The following is a 6,000-nucleotide window of genomic DNA, read 5'->3' as shown; positions in this document are numbered from 1 at the left end:
CAGTAGATGCGGGCGCCATCTTCAGCCAAAATCTCCTCAACCCTCTTCTTTTGGGCCTCCTTGAAAGCAGCTAGGTCGTCGAGGGCTTTTTGCAGTTCATCGGACTTGGCCTGAAGGGATTTAAGGGCCTCCTCCTTCTCGCCCACGGCCTTCTGACAGGTGCCCTCTAGGACCTTCACCTTCCCTTGGACATCATCATAAAGCGACTTCTGAGTCGCCAATTCCGTACCAAGGCTTTCCAACTCCTTGGCTCGCTCTGCATCCCTTCGGAGAATGCCCTCAGCGAAATTGATAATCTACATATAACACGTCTCACAAATAAAAATGGGCGAATAGAAATATGCGGTTACAATGAACACACGATATTTGAAAGCGAAGGACAAAGCAATAATATACCTCTACAGAACGCTTCTCGATCCCTTCCACAGCAGCAGGGAGCGGTACTTGCTCGCGCACACGGGAGGCAGAGGGAAGTCGCCCGAGGACATTGCATATGGAAGATACAATATCCTTGCAAGAGAAGTTCACGGCCAGGCCGAAAGTCCTAGTCCACCATCCGCTAATATCGGGGATTGGCTGCAAAAGCATAAAGAAAAATATCAAGAGAACGGCAGATAGCTCATGAGGAAAAAGTAGCAATACGAGAGGGAGTAGATCAAGATACCTCGTGAATGGGGGTACTGCTCTTTCCTTTAGACGAGGCGGATACAGGTGCGCCGCCAACAGTAAGGGACACAGAAGTGTTCTTCTTTTTAGAACGAGAAGACTCTGTATCCGCACTTATCTTCCGCTTCCTGGTTAAAGGAAGATCCTCGGAGGCAGAAGCGGGACCTTGTGAAGCGGAAGCCATAACCGGGGAAGCCGCCCCAATAGAAGGAATCGTCCCTCCAGAAGGATCCGCCCCTACAATGGAAGCGGTTTCCGTCATCCGCTTCTTTCTTCTCGCCAGGGCTTTGGCCTCCCGATCTGCAGCAATTTGAGATAAAGGATCACCCCTGCAAAGGGTTAAAAGAAACCATCAACTTGAAAATAAAAAGTACCTTGCACAAAAACGCGATAAGGAATATAGACAACGCGATCCTCCTCGCGGTACGCAATTGCTACTCGGCTCCTTAGCATATGAAAGGCCTGATCGTATGTCCATACAAAAGGAGGAGTGCTCTTCAGGAACTTGATAACTGTGGATTCTTCCTTGCTGGGATACCCGAAGTTCAAACTCTTTACGTTGGGTCGGCTCCAGCAACGAAGGAAGTTCAGGTTTTCCTCATTAAACTTGATAAAAAAGTAAGATCGATCCCACTCGCGGATCTTGTTCAGCTTCTTGTCAAAACCATAGTATCCGCTCTGGCGGATGAAAGTGAAATACCCCGCCGAGCTTTTGAAATGGTGGAGATTGGAGAAGATTTTGGGCGAAAAGGGAACCTCCAAACAATCCGCCAAGAATTTGTCCAGAGTCAAATCGGCCCAGCCGTTAGGATGCAATTGCCCGGGCGCGATTCCGTAACCGCCTAGGACGGAAGCAATCTCATCCGCCAGCGGATAAGTGAAGCCGCAGATAATCTGGGCCACGAAAATAGTGAAGTACCCCTTTGGGTAATCGCCCGGTCCCCTATCCTCCCCAGGAATGATAGTCTCGAGACCTCGGATCCAGGGATAATGCTCCCGCAAATCATCGATTGTCTCTTGACAAACCAGACTTCCCGACCTGTCCTTCTTTGGTAACAAACGAGGGGTTGGGACAGGTGGCGGAATCAACTTTTTGGGGTCAAAACCTAAACCCTCGTCGGTTGTATTCGCCAGATGAAGGAAGTCGGCGGGATAAGAATTACACCTAGGAGAGCTGGTTGAAGCTTCCTCAACCATCTCTTCGACCTCGTTAGAAACCTCGCGGACATAATCATCGTCAAACGGCGCGAAGTCGAGGTCTGACATGATCGATAAAAGGAAAACAGAAGCAAAAAGACCGAACAAGGAACAAATGTGAAAAGAAAAACTTACATGAAAAAGACAACACAGTGAAGTGACGGGATTAAGAGGTCAACGCCGGAAAAGAAGTAACGGAATTAAAAGGTCGACGCCGGAGAAAACGAAAGAGGAGAAATGCACAAATTCAAAACTTTGAAATAATCGGACAAAGACGAAGCGTCCCCTATAAAAAGACCCTAAAAGGGCTCTTGCTAGACCAAGGGGGAGGCATGTGATAACCCGCGAAGCCCAAAACGGGTTATATTCATTTCGCAAGCCCAGCCCATATTAAAGCCCCATGGGCTAAGATTGGACGGGACCCGAATGAAAGAAGCGGGCGTAGCGAGTAAACCGCCCCGAATGCCTAAACGGAGCGTCAAGACTCCCACTCAGAACCACGTTCGTTGCCATGAAAGCCACGAAAGGGACATGGCCTAAAAAGGGGTAACCGCCCTCAGAACGTGGCCCACTAAGGAGTAACCGCCCTCGGCGGTTACTCAAAAAACACCTATAAAAGGCCTTAAGAATAAGGGGGGAGGTACGTTCACATTTTTTCCACAAAGCTATTGCTAAATTATAGACTCACTCTTACAAAAACTGACTTGATCGTCGGAGAGTTTTCCCGGAGATCCTGTCTCCGGTTTTGTTTTGCAGGTAACTCCGGCAAAGAATATCAAAGCGGATCCAGCAAGTTATCAATTTTGTTATAATGATTATCAACCGAAATAATTAGGAACATACGCATAATCTATTTTAATTAACAATTAACTAAAATTTATTTATCTTTAGAATTAATTAATCAAACTATTTGTTAATTAATCCTAACCATAAATATTTATACAATCCTATTGAAAAACTTCTAAATTTTCATATATGAAATAACGGATTTAACGATGGCTCTGATACCACTGAAGGAAATTAAGGCTAAGGTATAGCAGTGGAAATATAAAATTTTAGCCTACTTCCTTTTAACCATAGGATCTGTTAACCGTTATTTCATATAAAGAGGGATAAGAAGAAATACCTTTTGAAGAACAATCTACCGTTGTTAAAGAAGCGCCCACAATTCTTCTCCGAGTTCCCAAGCACGAAGTATAACACGGTGAGGTTAAGTTAGAATCAACCGTATGAGATGCAACCAAAATAGATTGCCTCTAATTAACCAACACAAGATCAAAGAGAAAGAAAGATAGATGAAATTAATCGATCGATGGAAGCCGTATGAATTCTTGTCCACGAACTAGGGGATGCGAATTCACTTTCTCTCTCTAATTGTATGTTTCGAAAATCACAATGAGGGGAGGGGTTAGGCTTAGTCAAAATTCATGTAGTAGGGGGGTATACATAATAACTTGTATCTAAACCCTAGTTAGATAGGAATAGGTTACTTAATAGGAATTCAATTCGGAATAGGATTCCCAATTATTATCTTATAATACATCTAATATATCTAGGATAATAATAAATAACCTAATTGGATAATAATAGGAGTATATTAATCTAATTAAAACTCCTAACTTAATTATCTCTTAATTAATTTAATTCATAAACCTAATCAAATTAGGATTAATGGAATTAAAATAATTCCTTATTTATTATATATAAATTTCGGCCCCCTCTATTTAAATGGGCCTTACTGGGCTCAATTGGGCTTCCATCTATTAATGACATCCATCTCTCTTTTGGTTCCAAGTCTTATGTGTGATCCATTAGGTTCTTACTACTTCTGGCCGTATGCAACTATTAAATTAATTTCTTCAAGAATTATATTTAATCCTTGCATAACGGAATGATGTACTGAGTATGTTATTGGCAAGTCTGTAATCATTCCCCCAGAGTCCGTTAAGAAGACAGGTTGATTCTGTCGTTAACCCTTCCGTATTAGTTACAGTATAATTCGATCCTTTATCAACTACATCCTTGAACTGAATCTTATGACTACGGGTGATGTCAAGTCACATATAGCGAGACGTTCATTTTACTTGTATAGGCCGAGTCAACTCAAATAGATAGGTTAAGTGAAATCTGTATTTCTTACTCTTAAGCTATCACCTTGCAAGGATTTAGAGTCGAGTCTTCCACAAGCGATCCTTAGATGTATCTCCCATTAATCGGGAGTGATAAATGCTCAATCCAATGTATAACTACCCTGACATTACCTCCTGTGACACCCAACCTTTGCAGTTCACACTCCAGGGTCATCTCTGTTAAGGATCGTGGGACCGCAGGATCAAAGTCTCACATTCAGTAATTCAGGATGACCAATTAACATTCCTTTGAGTCTGAGGATTAGTTATACCTATTAATACCAATGAGATGAACAGGCGACAAGGATGAATCTACCCATCCTGTTATCTCAAATCGGATCCCCAATCCTAATGAACGACGTTTCATCGGATCTATGTAACTGTCCAGATATCTATATATATGAAGCTTGTGAGATCAGCTTTCTGTCGGACAGAAGACATTGTTATATACAAGTCTCAACAGTGATATATCAATCCTAAACATATCACTTGACTTGGGGTGGTTTTAAGTTTATTAGTTTATTATAAAGTGTTGTCTCACTTCATGCTTGTATGAACACTTTATAATCACTTTAAACAAACTTACGGATTTTCTTTTATTAGACTTTATTTAGTGCTTAAAAGGGATTGCCTTTATATATAGTTATAAAACATATATCTCATTAAAACAAATGATATAAAGAACAATTCATTTACATTAAGTTTGTATCATGCAACAATTATCTATAGGACACCAAACCCCAACATACACTTCAGTGGGAGGTCATCCTATACACTATATCCAATTCCACTACCGAGGTTGAATATATTGATGTATCAAGTGTCGCTAAAGAAGTTGTATGGTTGAAGAATTTTATCATTGAACTTGGTGTGGTTCCTGCCATCATTAGTCCAATCCCTATGTATTGTGATAATAATTGAGCAATTGCACAATCAAAGGAACCAATGTCTCACAAGAACTTCAAACACGTGCTTAGGCAATATCACTTAATTAGAGAGATTGTTGGATGAGGAGATACCTTGGTGCAGAAAATAACATCAGTTGATCCATTCACTAAGCTAATGAAACAGTCACAGTTAAATCGTCATCTTGAGAAGATGTCTTAAATAATATACTGAATGGCTCAAGTGCTAGTGGGATTTTAAGTGTTGTACTTGAATTTTTTAATTTTTTGATAGGATAAATTTTAATAATCAATACATCTTTTTTTACCTATATATATATATTTTTTTTATAAATTACATATATACAATTTTTATAAGTCATATTTAATAAACTCTAATTTTTATACCCTGATTATTTTTTATTTTTTTAATATTTTTAAGTTTTTTCTTTTGATATCTCATATAAAAGCAAGGTTATTTAATAATATTTAATTCATATTCCATTATTTAACCTCCCTTAATCCAAGCAAACTTTAAGATAGTTTTCAACTTCTAAACCCTAACAATTACAACTCAGACTAGGAAGATATCACAAGATAGAGGCAACAATGTGAAAATTTGCTAATAGGCCCTGCGTAAGGGTGAACAACCATATAAATTGGGGAATTATAGAGCCATGAAGATTAATATCACTCGAGAAAGAATATACTTCCACTTGTTTCTTATCTCACAGGCAACTAAGAACAAAAATGGAAACATGAAAGAGGTAAACAAGCTCATTACTCCATCATTTGCGACTTGCATTGACTTTGAAAACGTTATAATTACATGAATTAATAATCACCAAAAACTGAAATTCAAAGCTTTGATGAGTTTAAATTTGTAAAATCCATATAAAACCATCGATTGATTTACCAATCAACCTTCCAACCTTTTATTCTCTGAAACCCAATCGCGAGAATTCACCATTTTTTGCTTGGTTTCGAGCGTTATGGTTTAGAGAACATACTATTAGTGCTTTGGGGTTAGGCTTAAGTTTTTCTTTGGGAGCTGTGGAGATGGAAGATAATCCTGGGCTTGAAGAATGGGAGGTTTCCCAGTATGATGAGGGTGACTGCTCCAA

The sequence above is a fragment of the Euphorbia lathyris genome, chromosome 7, assembly GCF_963576675.1.
Source record: "Euphorbia lathyris chromosome 7, ddEupLath1.1, whole genome shotgun sequence".
NCBI lineage: Eukaryota > Viridiplantae > Streptophyta > Magnoliopsida > Malpighiales > Euphorbiaceae > Euphorbia > Euphorbia lathyris.
This window is presented reverse-complemented; position numbering follows the sequence as displayed.